The 19,165-nt window shown below is 33.0% G+C and overlaps 1 protein-coding gene across 6 annotated transcripts in view; it reads right to left on the minus strand.

Annotated features, from left to right (window-relative positions):
* Positions 1 to 19,165, minus strand: part of LOC119644668 — a 207,260-nt gene that overhangs the window by 4,410 nt on the left and 183,685 nt on the right. The gene's annotated exons all lie outside the window — the stretch shown is intronic.

Here is a 19,165-nt window from a genome sequence, read left to right on the forward strand (position 1 = left end):
TCTCTCTCTCTCTCTCTCTCTCTCTCTCTCTCTCTCTCTCTCTCTCTATTGTCTTTCAAAGTCAACATCGTCAACAATAACAAGATATGTATATTGAACTTTGCTTACAGCTAAAGATTATGGTAACTAAGTCTATGTATACGTATTGTATAGGATGATGATGACTACTACTTCAGCCCGTGCTCGCTTATATTATATCGCAACCTTAGATATTAGTTTATAATCGTCTGAACAGTCAGGCATACACGTACATAAGTAATAATCGGTAGTCGGTAGTTGTTCGACTATGAAATGCTTTTGTCTGTTTGTTAGCTTCAGCTTAGGCTGTGTATGTACAAGTGTGCGTGAAGATAAAATCGAAATAATTAGACGATGACATCAACATTGAGAATAACATCCACCTTTACAAGCTTTTACACATTCTTTCAAGCATATATTAGTTGCGCCTATTTGCGCGCCATTGATTAACTATGACTTTAAAAGTGCAATGAACATTATATTGAATCAATTTATTTCCATTTTTTTTATTGATGTATGCATGCATGCATGCCTATACATATGTGTATATGTGCAGGCTAAGAGGCTAAGATCAGTTCCTATTCCAATTTGAAGCGTTGCGAGAGCTTTGAAAAATATCAATCCATTCTTTTTTTTTTTTTTTTTTATGTGTGTTAAAGCCTTAAGAAAGAAGGAAAAAAGGAAAAGAAAAGAAAAGAAAAAAACGCGAAAAGCATCACTTTTCATTGAAGCGGAATAGCAAGATATGACAATGCATTCGTAAATTTTAGCGAATAATTGAATGCGTTTTGAAAAATAGCGACTGAATCTTTAAATAATGAGATATTCGCTTAACGACGATAATCAATTTCGCCCTTCGTGAAAATTTGAAAACTGAAATTATGATGAAAAGTGTTTGCTTTTGTGTGGCTGTGTGCATTTTCTATTATTGTTTTTTTTTTTTTTTTTTTTTTTTTTTTATACTGATTTCAAACTATTATAATATAATTTTTGCAAAATTCCAGAGAGAGCAAATGGAATTTTCTTTCTTTTTCGTTTAAATGATGAGTTTATTCGAAGGCAGCTCAAGCCTATAGTATAGCACATTAAATTAATACGCCAATGTTATAATAACTCAAACGCTTCCTTCATTAAAACGTAGATGCCTAACAAGTATACGCAAATACTCCAGTAGTCACCTATTCTCGAGAAAGGCAGAGAATAATTTTGAAATATATTTTATAAATATTAGATGTACAAAAAAAAGTTCTTTCCATTTCCCGATCAATTCAAATTTAATTATTTAGTATGCAATATCGTCGTTATCTACGGTCGTTTATCTCTCGCTGATACTTAATGGTGGCAAGGCGAAATAATCAAAGCATTTTCGCACAACTTTGTAAACGTTTGTAAAGCACCGATCAACTAAATATGACTGCCACGATCTGAACTTATGCTAATTAGGAGGACACAGAGACTCGAGAGAATAATCTTGCAATGATGGGTATTTTTATTGCATTTGCTAGAGACGGACGGACGTATGCAAATTTTATTGCGAATCCTATCATTTCCATAACTTTAGCCGCATTAAAAAAAAAAAAAAAAAAAAAAAAAAAAAAAAAAAAAAAAAAAAACAGAGGAAAAAAACCAGGACCAGGACTATAAATGGCTTCCATCCTCCATACAATTGGATGCTTAAGGTTTTATGAAGCAATCAATCAACCAAGTTCCCGAATTTTTTCGTACACCTATTAGTTATGTTTTACGGAGAAGATAACTTAACTGGGAAACTCTCAAAAAACCATATTTTAATTACATATTTAATCAAGCAATATATTCAACTTGATGCAGGCAAAAAGTTTTTAATGAATAATTGAAAATGTATTTTTTTTTTAAATCATAAATATTTTGAATATAGAGAGGAACGGGGCAATGCTAGAAAAAAGAAGAAATTCTATGAATCGTGGGATTTGAAGGGAGAATAATTTCAATTCTTTAATGATAACTTCATTTGTTTATTATTTTAAAATAATACAACGAAAATCTTAAGCCAACACAACACATATATGGAAAAGAAGAGATTGAATAAAATTTCAAGTGAACACATCGTACAGAGTTAACGTTTTGGCAAAGATTGATGCATTTGTTGTGTGTTTTCTTTCTTTTTTTTTGTTTTTTATTTTTTCCCCTGCTAGCATCCATCCAAGAAGAGGTGTCGTTACTCTATTACAGATTCATTTGTAACTCATAGAAATATGCCTTGGAGAAGACTTTAAGGTAGAATGGCGGTTAAGTGGTTATCGATGATAATTTTAGATGCTTTAAGATTTTAGATAAGCGTTTGCAAGAAACTTAAGATGAAAAGCATTTGTCTATAATGAGTTTCCCTTTTTCGTGGTATGTGAGAAAATGCATAAGATTTTTATTATTGAATTAAAACTTGAATTTCATATCAATAATTTATTGAATGACCATTTGCATAGAGCTTAAAACGCATTGTATCCTCAGGGATGAGGAATTTATGAATGAAAGTTTAGCCATTCAATTGAAATTGAAATGTTGTGCAAAGTGAAATCGTCCAAGGCGCTTACTTCTAATGATGTCACAAAATGCTTTTTATACGCTTACTGCATAGACAGTGAAGCTTGTTAAGTTTATATTGCATCTGTTGTTAGTGTTTCTTAGCATTTGTCATTTGTCATAAGATGAAAACTAGATTACGTACGTAAACAGAAAGAGAGGATAGGCGAGAGTGCGGTAAATAATGAATCGGATCTATCGATTATCTCTTCAGTGACGGCCTTTTATCGCTCGCTCTCTCTCTTTCTCTCTTTCTTTCTCTATCTCTCTCTCTCTTAGCAATTGTATACAAATTGTAGCAATTGTTCGATACTCTCTGTAAGCAGTGAATAATTTGATTTTTTACTAGACGAGGTTAGGTATTCAATATTCGGTTTAAAATGAATACAGATTTATTTATATTCTCGGGCGTAGAATTTTGAGAAAATTTTCTTTGAGTTGAATACGTTACCACTCACGTCTACAAATTGATTACCAACGATATCCGTTCATTATTCAGTTCGTCGCTTTGTACGTATACGCAGTTACAACAATTTTCACAAAAATAGTCAAGAAAGCGGGGTAGAAGAAGAAAACGTAAACCAAGAAGAAGAAGAAGAAGAACAAGAACAGAGGGAAGAAACAAAAGTTTTACACTTTACCATCTTTTACTGATTGGTTTTGGTGGTTTTTATGAAATTGCTCACCAGCGAGCGCTTCTTGCTTAAGGTAAAAAACTCGAAGAATGACTATGATTGTCATGACTTGTTTTTTTTTTTTTTTAATATTTGCTTTTACTTTTCATTTATTTACTTTTATTTTTTTCATTGCCCGAAAAGATATTTTGCCCTCTACAGGATATATATGAACAGTTACCAAATACTGAAAACAACGCGTAAAGAGCATATAAAAATGAAAATCGTTTACCAAGGTAGCCACAACTCGCTGCAATAGTTTCGTAGACTCTGTCGAGAGAAGTTAGAACAACCGAAATGAACAGAAAAAAAAAAAACCCCAAGTACTAAGTAATGAAATTGCAACCTTATTGTGTAAGTGCAAAACTTTTACTTGCCTAAAACAAAACTAAAAATAAAAATAAAAATAAAAAAAAAAAAAGTACAACTTTTCTCGTATATACGTTTAAGTTTAGCTTGATGCTGGACATGTAGAAACCAATCTCACCGTATTGAAGAATAAAAGAAGAGACTGAAAATAGGTTGCCATAGGACACGCGCAACATAGTTTGACATATACACGGACAGAATGACAGGCAGACAAGCTGAGAGTGAGTTTGTTTGAAACTCACTCGCCAGCTGAACTTTAAAACAAAACAACAAAACCATCTTCAACGCTATGTTATGTAACCTCATCTCTTTCTTATATCTCTTATATATGGAAAACCCATAACTGACTAAATGTGCGGTCTAAACGTTGATAAGATTCGTGTTGCAGTTGCTGTTATTTGGTTTTGTTGTTTTTTGGTTTTTGTTGTTCTTGTCTTGCTACTTTATTTTGCTGCTTCTGATGCTATTGTTGATGCTGTTGTTATTGTTGTTGTTGTTGTTGATTTTTTTTTTTTTGCTATGTTACCATTATTATCATCGGGAATATAGCGAGTTCATCTTATTTTCTGCTCTATTTTTCCATTATTTTTATCATATTTTTAACCACAGGAAAACTTTTAATTACTTTTTCCTTTTTTTTTTTTTTTTTTTTTTTTTTTTTTTTTTTTTTTTTTTTTTTCTTTTCTATACTTTCATGTTTTTCTCGTGCCGTCTGAGGTTTTCTTTTTTGTTTTTTGCTCTTTTTTTTTTTTTTTTTTGTCAGTGACAGACAAGTGCATTAGTATTTCATTTACTTATTTTGTGTTTTAATAGTTCGTGTTTCGTCTATTTGCTCTGAAGAATTTTGTAAAATGTGACATGTATCACAATTTCTGTGATACGTTGGCAGCAGTAGTGACATTTATAACCAAAAGTTTTCTAATCATCTTTTGCATTAAATTATCTTTTAGGCGAAATTATTCAATGTCTACATATCATCACCAATAATTTTTGTTATATCTTTTTTTTTTTTTATTTCCTTTTTTTTTTTTTTTATTATTCCATCATCTCTCATGGATAATCATGGAGATGATGATGATGATGATGATGATGATGATGGCAACACACAGCCTTTATATAAACAGCTGGGTTTGAAACGAAATGAAGAAAAGCAAAATTAGTTTTGTAAAAATTGGAAAATTTAATCAAATCTTCAATTGATCAATAAGCAAATAAAACAAGGTCACACCATTTTTTAGTTCCGAAAGTAAATGTAAATGCAACACATTTCTCATTTCTCATTTAAAATTTTCAATCGAATTCTTCTTTGTGGTAACTAATATCTACATAAGTATGATAGTGAATAGTGCTTTCGCGAGGAAACGGGTATTTGTGGAAACGGTAATCGCTGCTAAAGTTTGGAAGGTTTGTCCTTTAATCGAGGAAGAAGACAACACTTACTTGATGATGCTTTATTTGAAAGAACAAGAAACAGTGCAGCTGTTGTATGCTTCTTGATGCTATTTAAGAACTCAGTAATCGTGAAGGACTTCAGTTGATTGTGGACGTTTCAATTGATTAGGTCCCTTTACGTAATGACCCTTGCCGTTGATATTGAATCTTAGATGGATGTTGGATCTTTCCTTTTTCGTTGTGTGCTCTGCATATCAACTAAAAATATGTGAGACGAATTTCAGATTTTACTCTCTTTGCAAGAATCCAAACAAATCGCAATATCGTAATATTTGGACTTAAAAGTAACTATTTTTATAGAGATCAATTTAGAGAGCAAGCAGGTTCTATATCCAAACACTACATGGCTGTAACACTGCCTTATGCAAAGTCCGCTTGGATATCCGTCCGGCGTACGACAAGAAAAGTTGTTACACTTCTGGCTATGATAGATGCCTTGAAAGCTCTTGATTCTGTTGACCAACATAGGTTATTAAAAAAGCATAAACTGTACTCGTAATAATAAGAAATGGACTTGATTCACTTTGTTTGTTTGTTTGTTTGTTTGAGTGAGGCATTCGCGTACATGAATATAATAAAATCGAATTATTGCCATAGAGTAGTTGCAGACAATGTAGACTTGCAGTTGGCATGGCATACATGCGTATACGTAACGTAAAATATACCAAGGTGTAGAGCATTAGTGTGCAGCGTACTTTACTACTAATACCAATCTTGAGAAAATTCAGTATAATTGTTGAAATTTAATTGCATAGCGCTTCTGGTTAAACTCTATGGGCAAACTATTATAGACGAGGATATCGTTTATTCAGAATTGAAGTGAAGTTCAAATAGAATTCGCTCAAAAGCCAAGTTATATGAAATAATTTTCTCGGTTTAATCGAGCAAACCGCAATAGATCGTAAAGATGCTACGGGCCGCTAACATAAACTATTTTATTGTATTAATAGCAAAGTCCTATAGTCCAATAGTTAATTAAAGTCAACCCCATGCAGAGCGGCACCATGTGTACTACAATCCAATCTGTGATTTTGTTTAAGGCCATAAGGATACCATATGATGTTGTTTTAGGCAACATTTAATTCGTTTCGCTTGTTCGTTGTGCTACAAGACGCAAACAGTACATAAACCGAAAAGTTTTGCTTTAACTCTATTAATGGTAAGGGCATCAACCTGCAGATGGTATTAAAGTAGAGATAATTTTTTACTCATTTTTACTCTCTTTTTTTTTTTTTTCTTCTTAAGAAATATTTTATAAAAAGTAATATCCACCGCTAGTCACCATGAGATCACTGTTTTTCAGATCAAATATTCTAATGCTACGGCGTAGGGAAAAGTAAAGAGACTCAACAAGGGCTTCGCCTACAAAAAAATCATTTTTTTGGGGGTATTTTCTTAACAATTCAAGTTCGTTCGATTCGGTAAGACAATCAATTGGCAATACTGATCAAAAGAAGTTATATCTGGCGAATACAACAATAAGAAGAGATTGTGCTTCTTCTTTCACATGTGGTGTCAGCATATCATTGGACTGAAATCCGTGACGAATATTTGGTTTTATTATTTCCAGCTTAATGGCTTAATGGCCCTGACTGGTCTGCCACTGATTATTTGACTTTTCGCACAACCTAAGGCAGAGTGATTGTGATTTAGTAGCAGTTTCCCCAGAATTAAATAAGAAAATCATGCATTCCATATATGGCATTTTTTAACACAAAGAGGTCCTCTTTTTTTTTAGACCTTTAAGATATTATACGGTATATAATGTTGATCTCTTAACGACACTGAACTTTCAAATATTTACAGACACCTTCTCGCCCAAGCTAACAATATTTGAATTTCATTTGGTGGGTTTTTTTTTTTTTTTTTTTTTTAATTCTATCAAAAGTCAGAGAGAAATATTTTGAATTTAGTTGAATGTTAAAGCATTGTTGTTGTTGTTGTTGTTGTTGAGATTAGAATTTAATAAATACTGATCCAACAGATGTACATGCAAATGAATCAGACTCAGACTCGATTCTATTATTAAAGATTATAACACAAAATTATTAAGATTTTTATGCTTAAGAAATAGATGAAGAATGCAATGCATCCATTTCTCCTCGCCTCCTCGTTGAGTTGACATAAAGACAATGAAATGAATCCATATAGATATTTACGCACATGTGCATGCACACATGCTTTTGTAATCGTACAAAAAAGAATAAACAAAATATAATATATTCACAATAAAAATATTTGGCAGTTGTCTGTCGATGCATATGGCAAAAAAAAAAAAAAAAAAAAAAAAAACAACAACAAAAAAAGGAAGGAGAAAAGGCAAAAAAAAAGAAAATCTATGTAACACATACCATATAACATACATGTAAGATACATGCACACAACCATTTACGGATCGTTTTAAATGCAACGAATACATACATATAAGCATATAAACTTCAATACTGGCCAAAACATGACACCTACATGACATTAAGCTTAAAAAAGGCAAAAAAAAAAAAAAAAAAAATAAATAAATAAAGAAGGGGAAAGAAAAAAGCAACAAAAAGGTAAACAATAACACAACAGCTGGTGTTTGCGAAATGCTTCACTGCTTTTGGTTAATTTTTCCCCATCACTGTTTGTATTTTTATTGTCATCGTGCTATTAGTAACTTTAGCACGTATTTTGTACTTAAAAGAAAAAGTAGAAAACGGTAACTATTCACACGCACACCTCCCTGCATACATTCATACAAATCAAATGTGAAACTCTCTCTCCTTTCGTGCAAGCATCAACTATTGTTAGTAACATATTATCAACAACAACACTGACAAACACAACCATCTAACATCGAAACGTGAACATGCGGAATATAACGTTTAGTAACGTTCGAGACGATATCGAGTTCGAATTGCGTGATGCAGCCAAAAGGTTGCGTTGTTATAATTCACTTTTTCTTCTCGACGCTAAATACCGACCAGAATGTGTCAACTGCACTAGGTACATATGTGTGCAGCATTTACTTATTTTTTTTTTTTTTTTTGTTTCTTTTTGGTTTTCTACAAAGGCTTTTTCCGTGGACTTTGCCATCAATATTGTTTGATAGCAATATAAATATACAAACATGCATACACGCACATATGTATAGACATAGATGGCTATATGCTTACAAAATTTATAAGCACATACGGTACTTTAATCTATTAGTAATACTAACAAACAAACATACATATATACGTGCAATAAATTCGCATTACATTCGATAATAATCAAAAGGAGCTACCCGGGGGCTTAGGTATGTGAGAAGATTTCTCCCGGGCGAATGCTTACTGAATGAAGCCTTATCCGTGTTCCAGCTATTTGATATACATATATAAACATGATTTGCATTCTAACCAGTTATGTGTAAGTAAAGGCAGTACAAAGTGACACAACCTACCGCTATCCGTTGCTAAACTCAAACGCTATTAATCCCTTTTAATAGATCAAGTGAATGTCTTATCTATCTATCTGTCTATCTATCTATCTATCTATCTATCTATCTATCCATCTATTTATTCGACGATGTATTTATGCAGTATACGGTAAATATTCTGCATTATTTCTTATCCATTGAGCGAGTCTCTGCTTTAAAACGTTTGCTGGCACCTGTGGAAGAGGACGAGTAATTATTCTTCTTGAATTTTTTTTTTTTTTTTTTTTTTTTGTTCTTTGCGGTCTGTTTTTAACTACTGCAGTCACCGTTTATACCGTTTACCTGTTGTATTCTGTTATTATCTAACGTAATTATCAACATTGTCGTATGTCATCCATAGATTGTCGATATATCCTTTGCTTTCATGTAAAAACGCCTATGTATATATATATATATATATATATATATATATTTACCATTTATGTTTAAAGTATTATGGAAACGAACTCGTTCGTCTCTAATAAGTGTTCATCTACCTAATACCAATAATTGAATATCTTTTCTATTAATCTTAATGCCAACGATCAGCTGCCATAATGATGTTAAAAAAAAAAAAACTCTGATTTCCTTTTCTTCTCTAATAAAATGTTATAAAATTACTGAAAAAGAAAAAACGATTTCCTTCCCTAATTCTAAGCGTTCAACATGAAAGAGATACAATATATTTTTTGTTTTTTTTTTTTTTTTTTTTTTTTTTTGAACATTTTATATCGCATTATTGAAAAACATTTATCTTAGACACTCTAGACGATAGCAGAAAGCAGAAAGCCTGCCGTAGACGAAGGTTTATGGTAATTGGTTACTGGATATGTATTTATAACCGAATGGTTTGGAAAATCTGTGTATGAAAATCGTAAAGTTTTCGAAACTCTGTCAACTGTGAAAGAAAATATGAAAGAAAAATATTTGTGTGCGACGAAATTTTTTTTTTATTCACATTCTCTCCAACCATTATAAAATATTTCTCAACAGTTTGCGAAATGTGTATGTGCCAGTAAGAGGCGTGGTCATTGTCATTTTCACGATGGTGTTGCAAGCCTTGCAGATCGTATGTAATTTTTATACCACATGTTATATTTATTACTTCCTCCTAGGTGAGTACTTTTTTTTCCTTTTATTTTATTTTACAAGGCTTATAAAAACCAAATCCTTACATCGTTACGTATATGCGGGGACTTGCACAACGATTCAGTTCAATATTTATGAAGACTTTTAGACTTGACTTTTGTCAGACGGTGATGATGATTGCTTTCGAAACCAGACATTCTGTTATTTTTTAATTGTTATTGGGATTCTTGCAAGAGGATCGCGTCTATTTCCAAGCGATGACGCGTATATTAAAATTTAAAATTTTAATTAAATTTTTGCGACCTCAGTTAATATTAACGGTCGGACAGATAAAGTGATAAAACCAAATCATTTCAATGTCAGCATCTTATGAAGGAAATGCATTGGTCTTCTAGGTTTATTACAAATCGAAATACAACTCAACTGCAAACAACCTCTATGTCGTGTTATTAGTTAGCGAAGAGATGAAGTTATAATCCGTTGCGATCTAAGTCTTGTCAGATAGACTAAGAATCGTTTCATGAGGCATATCGTTCGTATATCAGATTTAATTTTAATAAACACGATACTTATGCATGCGTTTACTGCGTAATTGCATGGCAAACCGCGTAAAGATTTCATCAGAGAGAGAAACGTTGGAGACTTCATTTATAATTTTCCACTAAGGGAGATGTCGCACGATGATAATGGTCGAAAAAGAGCGAGGAAAGTGATAAGTGTAATGGGTATACGGGTCCAATTGATAAGTATCATGCATGCCTTTACCGACTGAGCACTTACTATAGCCATAGCAAAAAAAAAAAAAAAAAGTTTAATTTTTAAGGAATTATACCCGAATGCGCAGAAACCTGGTACGAAGAAGGGAATTGGAGATCAATTTTGTTTTTGGGAACAAAAACGATAGGCGAACACGCGTCTCTACTTTGCTCTTCAATCAGTTTGTAAGAACTGTTATAAGACAAGTTGGGAAAACTGAATAATTTCTATTTGTTTTCATTAAGGGGACTCATTACAACCGACACCTTCGGGGTAGAGTGCTAACAATAGTTCAGAGTACATATCATGCTATTGGGCAAATTGAAAAGATTACGAAATATTTTTAACTTATATTCAATTGAAGCGATTACATAAGTAACCTGCGAGGAAAATTTTATATTATCCCTGATACGCGTACCTATGATAGATTCTAGAGTAGGTACGGTATCTTCTTTCATCGCAACAGCAAGTTTTTTATTTATAATCGTCAGGAAATCAAGATGTGCATGTAACATTTATGATTATACGGTATTGCGTCCGTTTGCTGCAAAGGGTAAAGGGGCTAGACAATGTCATTGCTTTGGAATAAAAATTCCTCGTAATAAAAAGAAAAAGTCTTTAGGATCAGGTAATCCCTCAACGCGTTTCAAATTGGCACTGCAATGTGTGTGTAACAGCTCCGGTTCTATCGGGCTTAAGTGTTGGGACCTTTTGCCTGCATTTCATATCATCATCATCATCATCGTATTTCGATAGACTCTAGATTTATATCTTACTAAATATAAGCGAAAAATTTAAGTTGAGGAAAGCTTGTGTTGTTAACTGTTTTTCACATATCATTAAATTTTATTGTAACTAATAATTATGTTTGCGCCAAAATACTTTTTTAATAATAAATTATTACAGAGAAAGTATAGAAGGTAAAAAACAAAAAAATATTTATGAAATATTTCTAATTTTTGGCATATCTATAAATAACAAATCTATCAGTGCTGTTTGCCAAAAAATCTAATACATATGCACATTGGAACAGAGAGAATTTACCGCAACACTCATGGCTTCTAACAAAAATTGCTAAATATGTAAACATTCGAAAGGGAAGGGTATATATAACATATACGCATATATGTGCGTTTGTGCACATTTTATATTTATCGGGATATTTGCGAGAAAATTTATAGCATCTAAAGGTTAAAACTTGCTTAACTGGTTCAACGCCTTATACACACATTCGTGCTATCAGTGTTCGTTTTGTTTTCGTGGCCAACATCAAGAAATGTGTAGAGGTGGAGAGAGCGCCGAACAGAAAGTTGATTGGACCGAGAAGGACTGACTGACGCGAGGGGATGAAGTGAAGAAGAGGCGAAAAGGCGAAGCAGAGCATCACATGAACGGAAAGACACAAATTTAAAAAAAAACACATATCCGAATCCAATAAGCATTAAGTCGTGTCTTTGAAATAAACGCAAATATTTATAACTTCAACATGTTAATAAAACAGTAAGTAAGCAGCAAATGAAATGTTAACACCTACCAACTGATGGCAATCCTTACTCGTTATTGGGATCGTTTTTAGCAAAAAAAAAAAAAAAAAAACAAAAAGAAGCAAACTAAAGTGGTCTCATTATTATTCCAAGTGCGAATTCCTACAACTTAATCATGTGCTATGCCTTCATAGATTGTGTTAATAATCCACAATTAGACAAAGTACCCTCATATTGATTAAATCTATTTACAAATCCGATAGTACGATAACAATGAATTGACTTTTTGGCGTCGCAGAGATTAAAAAAAAATTCCGAATTTACTTCAGATATTCAGATATATTCCAAGTATCAATGGAATATTGAATTTGACGAAATCCTGATCAAAGAGACAAGTTCAACTCTGAGCGGCAAACCGCACAGAAGCAGATTCATTTATATTAGTTTGCAATAAGGCTAAGAGGCCTCGGGTTCAATTGCTTGATCCTAATCGAAAAGAAATCCTTTCGATAAGATTGTCGCTTAGTCGCTTCACTATCAAGGCAGCACAAGCAAAGCAGGAGTACATTTAGTCGAACAATCTCTTCTCATGCAAACTCTGACAAATTCTGCAGAACTTTATTCCAGGTCGTGGCCGAATTATCCGCAATGATGAACACCAGCTTTCCACCAGCAGGATGTACTTTGTAATGTTGAAGAGACTGCTGTTCCAGTCATGCAAGCATGACTGCGGAAAATCTGATATCCGAGCCAGCAGCTTAACGTAACTCCCGATAGATGCAAATCTAAATGAGCAACAAAGGAAATTGTTAAGGCATTGACTATTCATAACTTGCCACAATGCAAATTCAGAATATTCTCAATTGCATCAAGTGCAGGCGTGACCTATCGAGACATGAACTATCGAGTAACTTTTTCTTCTTTGAGAGTTTCAACAAAACCATAACCAACAGCACACTAAATGCTGTTAATAGCCTTCTCGGTAATAACTGTGACAAGATATGACAGGACTGATCTATTATGAAGAAGTTGGGCATCAAGTACTTAGCCAACGCATCAAGAGCTGTTTCTATGAAAGGTAATTGGGGAGTGTGGCGCTATTGATGTGACTGTGGCATTTTCTGCCTGGATATCTGTGCTCCTAAACAGCTACCGAGTTAGCAACAGCATCGTTAAATTAAAACCTTTCCTTTATAAAATATCTTAGAAGGAAATATCTTGGGACGCGCAAGAAGAGTGCCCCATCAATACATGCATAGACGTCTTCAAAATTCTTTATTTTCTAAATGCGTCATTAAAGCCATGCTCTTGCAAATGTTGGGTGCATTTTCAGACAAAACAAAAAATCCAAATGTAAGCAAAATCTTCTCTGACAGATTGGGTTTAAGTCTTTCGAAATTACGAAACTGTAAGAGAAAACGCCAATAGCGCCGCTGAGAGAATAGTGAGGAAGATCCGCACCGCTCGATTACACCTTATACATACAACACGACTATGGACGCATCTGCTCTCCGTTAATATCTTAACGAAAGCATTGAAGTCTTTCGATTTGCAGTAACACAACCTCGGCGTGAATATCGAGTATTTTGAAAGGAAATTCCGGAAAAGTCGGCTTTAATTAAACGTCCGACTAATATGGCAGCTTGTAACATTTTGGTAATACCCGTCATATTCTTATGCGAGAATTCATAGAAAGAAAACGGAGAAAAGAACTTTTGAGTCGCTTTATTTAATTTTCTCCCTTACATTCCACTTTTCTGCCTAATGTGTTAAATCAGTTTCTATCATAATTATTCTTGGTCGTTCTCCTCTTTCCTCTACATTTTTCAAAGACAAAAAACAAAAAAACCTAAAAATTATATTCGGTTTCCGCCGAATCTTTTGTATCCGTCATCTCTATTCTAAAAAGTCTCAGAAAATGAAAAAAAAAAAAAAAAAAAATTGAATTTCCATACCCTCTAATAATGGGTAGGCGTGGGTTAGTTTTTCTACTTTTGTAGAATAAATTTCAAAATTAATAACGTGTATCTGCAGCAGATATCTCCATGTTTGCGATCATGGGCCCGTTCACTATACTGATTGACAGACACATGGACAGATGGACTGACAAACATATATAGAACAGTTAACATCTGATGCCAGTCAATAACAGGTAGACTTTATAGAGTCATTAAAGCCTCTCTCTCTCTCTGAGAGCTACAAACGTTTTAACAAAAGAATGAAATTTTAACATCAGTATAGTATTGATTATGTGGCCGATTCTTCCCTTTTTTGTGCATGTTCTGCAGGATATAAATGCAGACTTTAATCGTTGCTTCCACTGTAGTTTATAATTAACAGGCAAAGAACCAAAATTTTTTTTCGATTTTTGAAGATTTTTTCGCGACCGCAGGCACTAGACCGACAGACGGATAAATAGACGGATGGACAGACAAATGGGCATGACTAAATTGTTTTAGAATTTGATGCTGATGAATAATTTGTTTACTTTATGGAATTTTTGGATCTCGGCATTAGGCGTTTCAAACGTTCTGACAGTATGAATATGCCTCCCATCCTTAGGTGAGGGGTATAAAAAATGATTAAATTAAATATTTGAAAATTTTGCAAGAAAATTTCGTAAAGAAGAAATAGCCGTAGCTAGGACTCATATCGCTTAACAACGGTCATAAAATTTTCTGCTCGTTTATGAACGCGTGGGGAGATAACGATGGCGATAAAGACACTAATAGCGAGCATCAAATTTCGTTTTTTTCGTTTTTTTTCTTTTTTGTTCTCTTCTCATCTTTGCAATGATTTTATTAGCATAAATTTTTGTATTATTTGGTTTAGTGATTTGACAAGCGACGTTACGTTCCGTTCATATTCGAACAACAGCCGGAATATTCTAGTGTTTTATTCTCTTAATTTATTTATTTATTTATTCATTTTTTTTTTTTTTTTTTTTTTTAAAAAAAATTTTTATTTAATTTTTTTTTTTTTTTTTTTTTTTTTTAACTAAAACTTTTCATTAAATTTTCAGCATTCAGTTATTAGCGTAGATAGATAAAATTAGACAAATATTATGAGGATCTTATTGTCGGAAAGCCTCACGCGACGAACTTGTGCAGATTTTCATTTAAACATTTGCTCCGCTTTGTTTGCACAGTTTATTGCATATGTACTGCATACGTATGCATGAATGGTCTCTAATGTCCGTGTATATGTAAATATTATTTTTCATTATTACTTTTTCATTCTTTAGAATATTTTTCATAATTTTTTCCGTTATCCTGGACAGCGAAATTTTAGTTGAAATGGCATTTAAAAAAGTTTTTATTATATTAAAACTCAAACGAGGACCACATTTCCTATTGTCAGGATTTCGGGTCTGCCATTGTAAAATTACAAAAAAAAAAAAAAAAAAAAAAACGAAAACCAACTGAAAAATTTATATTCATATTATAGCGAATAGTTAATACCCATCATGTCGAACGATTGCTCTTATGAATGCTAAATATTTTGCTTAGTACGAACAGTTGACTCATCAACTCTTATAAGCTCTATGTTGCACTTTTTTGCCCACTGAGGCCATTTGATCGCGTAGTTAGTTAGTATAGCAGGTTTTCCTTTCAACATTTCCAATCCTAAATAATTGCAACAACAAACGCACAAGCAAAAATAATCGATTGAATTACATATTGAATTTCTGATGGATATCTACGAACGTAACGAGTGCAAGGACTGATTTAGTTTGCCGCCATTTTTTGATGTTAAGCATAAAAAAAAAATTTTAATTTATTTTACATAAAACAACAATGACAAAACATGTCACTTACACAATTACTTGCTCAAATTTTAATTGAGTTTAACGCACACACACACACACACACACACGCAAAAAAAAAAAAAACTTAATTTTAATTATAACAAAAGTTGTGGGACGCACACTTGAATGAAATGTATTGACAGAAAGCATTTTTTGTCCATGACAAGCAATATTATAATATAATATGTAAGCATACAATGCGTATATGTCTGTCTGTCTGTCTGTCTCTCTGTCCGAAAAGGGAAAATTAAATAAATATTGTGAATAGAAAAAAATCATTTTTATTATTAAAACTAAATCACACCTAGACATGCTCGCAGTTGTTAATTATTAGTAATTTGTTGCTGTTGTTTATCATTCGATCATGTTATCATGATAATAACAATTTGCATTCATCGCTATTTGTCTATCCTTATCTTCATCGAGCATATTTGCCAAGCACTCTTCCCCCTCCCCCCCCCCACCGCCCTTCCCCCCACCCCTACCACGAATACTAGAACATCATATCATAGCGTATGCAGATGAGTTCGTTTGTCCGATGCATTCATATGAAAAACCTACGAAACGACGAAAAAGAGAAAATAAAATGAAACGAAATAAAACAAGAAAAGTAAAAAAAACAAAAAAAAAAAAAAAAGAAAAAAAGATCAAATCTAGCATTCAACTGTCAATTAGTGTTTTTGTCATGTGCAATTACAATGACATATAACACACAAAAACAGTGATTTCCTCTTAGCAGCCTCAATATTGCATTTCATTGAAACAAAACGTTTACATGTTCAAAACGCTCAAAGGAGACAGACAAAAATTTCCTTCCCTTGTAAGCAGTCATTTGTAATGAATAGTCGCCTTGCAAATTATCCTCTCAAGAGGCCCGTTTTAAAGCACAAACACATCAAATTAAACCCTACCTAAACACCTATAGCTGCTTTGTTCTCAGCTCATTCTAATACAGCTTTACGTTACCGATACGATGTAATAGTTGAAATACTCGGGTCGGAGTAAACAGTTCCAATCTTGCATGCTTTGTCAATGGATTAATACCAGTAACGGGTGAGTGAACTTATCGGTAATATCCAGATAGAATATAAATATATACAAGTTACAAGATTAGCCCATGAATAGCTTATATTACAATTATTAACTCACCATTTTCTTAAATCAAGAAGAACTTTATCCTAAACATTAATAATTATTTAATATTTAATTATTAGTTTGGCCAACGGCTTCTTCAAAGTCACAGTCAATGCTATACTATACACCCAATGCGGTAAATGTTTGACTCTTTTACGGTACTTGGTAAACTATTGCCATTACAGGTATTGTAGTAAGATACGTTTCTCGTGTTAGCTCAAAATCAATCTATATGTGACTCGCTTAACCGAAAAGGTCTCTGATTTATTAATACCCCTATGTATACGATCGAAGTGAGTAACCAGTTACTCAGGAGAAGTGCTCTGTAGGTGTAAGCGTAATATTGTCTGTAAGTGTAAGTGGACGCCAGTCTAGGTGAGTGTTATGCGCAATCAGTAGGTGTTACACCTTTACCGAATGTGACCACTTAACTAAAGCTATGGCGACCAAGTATGGCGGACCGTGTTCACATTTCAACTCAATATTAAACTGTGTTGTAGCAGAGCATTAATTCTTTTCTCAACGATTAGCCTCTGAATAGTTCGTGTCAAAAATTAAGTAGATTGAAAGGTTTGCTTAGTACTACAACGATTCCATTCGTCCTCCTGCAAGTGGCGCTCTCGCCTCTACTGTTTTAGCAATGACAGGTTGAAAGAACTCCAAAGCTTTAATTAATTAATGCATGGAGGAAACAGCTGACAACAAGACGGTTTATGAAGAAACAATGATCGATTGTCAATACTTTATCTATTTACCTTCAAATCCTTTTTCACATATTACTGTTTTGTACGGATCGAGGCCAGTCAGATCTGCTCTCTCAATAATATGTTATATTGAACTTAAGTTAACCATTACAAGTATTTTTCTTTCTTGTTTTTTTTTTTTTTTTTTTTTTTTTTTCGTAAATATAATTGTATTCTTCACTAAATGAGTCGTATTTGATGAAAACTTGCTTGCCTGCTATTTTCACAGTTAAAATGCCCAGAATGCCACATCACTTAATTCCATGGTTTAAAATATTTCGGTTTAGATTCAAAGCCAAAATAATTCCTTTGAGTTGTTATTCAAATTTTGGTAAAAAGAATTTAATAGAATAAGCTGCTGACTCAAAATTTAATAAACGTGGCGTTAACGTTTGTCAAGAGCTGTTTTTTTTTTATATTTATTTCATTAGTTAAGTATTACGATACTTAAGGGAGAATATTACCTTCTCTCCGTTAAAAATACGGTCATTGTCTAAAATTTGTTTTAAAAAAAAAATAAATAATAATAATAGTAATAGAAAGGACAAAGAAAAAGATTTATTAATATTCGAGTTTTTACGGACAAAAACGAAAGGATGGCAGCATTTGGAAGACAATCTTTTTGCTTCGCTTTGCGTTACTATAAGCTACACATTTGCACTTTTTGCAAAGCAAACAATTTTCTAAAAAATTTCAACCAAAATATAGTGGCGGACTGAATTTGAATAAAAATAGATTTTCGATCAGTTTGTTAAACCGTTCCCGACGACTCGAAAATTAGCCGTGAAGTGAACAGGTATTTTGAATTTATCGAAAAGCAATAACTGATATGTTTCATTGGAAGCTGTAGTCAAAAATTTCAAAACAATCGTACGAAAAAAGAATGAAGGTGTCATTGGCACGCTAAGCTCGAGCAGTTGTGTTGCCGGGTGGTTAGGTAGGTACTTGTTGAGAACGCTCAACATTACGGTGCCCGATGGCACACGGAGTGAAAAGAAGCCGCTCACGCCACGCAGCTAACACGGCCAGGGGGGCTGCCGTCCAAATTGGAGAAGAAGAACATGTATATGACTAAATGCGAACAAGACGATACCGAAGGGGGGCTGCCGTCCAATTCGAGAGGGAGAGGAAAAACATGCATATGGGTAAATGCGAACAAGACGATATCGAGAAGGATGCGTTCAAAGTTTAAAATAGAAATTTTTGAAGAAATTTTTATTCTTGCTCTAATCGGCGAGCATTAATTATCAATTTCTATACGAGCATCTTTGATACCCGCATCGAAATGCTCGGTTAAGAGAAAAGTACTGCATCTGAATATTTATTTACGTATTTTAATTCATTCACGTTCTACGCAATTAAAGCATGTTCCACCATTATAACAATTTTTAATTAGATTTTCATTTAGTTTATAATAAATGCATAAAAATGTACTTTTCCAGAATAACTAACTAACCTTCAATCTGATTTTTATTAAGAAATTTCTTCTTTTTTATATTGCCTGACCGCTTACGTATGTTTTAATTAAAACAAATGAAAATTTTAAATACAAATCGATAGACTTTAGATTTATAATCAATTTGCAAATAAATTAAGTTTTTTTTTTTTTTTTTTTTTTTTTTTTTTTTTTTTTTTTTTTAATA

The sequence above is a fragment of the Glossina fuscipes genome, unplaced genomic scaffold, assembly GCF_014805625.2.
Source record: "Glossina fuscipes isolate IAEA_lab_2018 unplaced genomic scaffold, Yale_Gfus_2 0, whole genome shotgun sequence".
Lineage (NCBI taxonomy): Eukaryota > Metazoa > Arthropoda > Insecta > Diptera > Glossinidae > Glossina > Glossina fuscipes.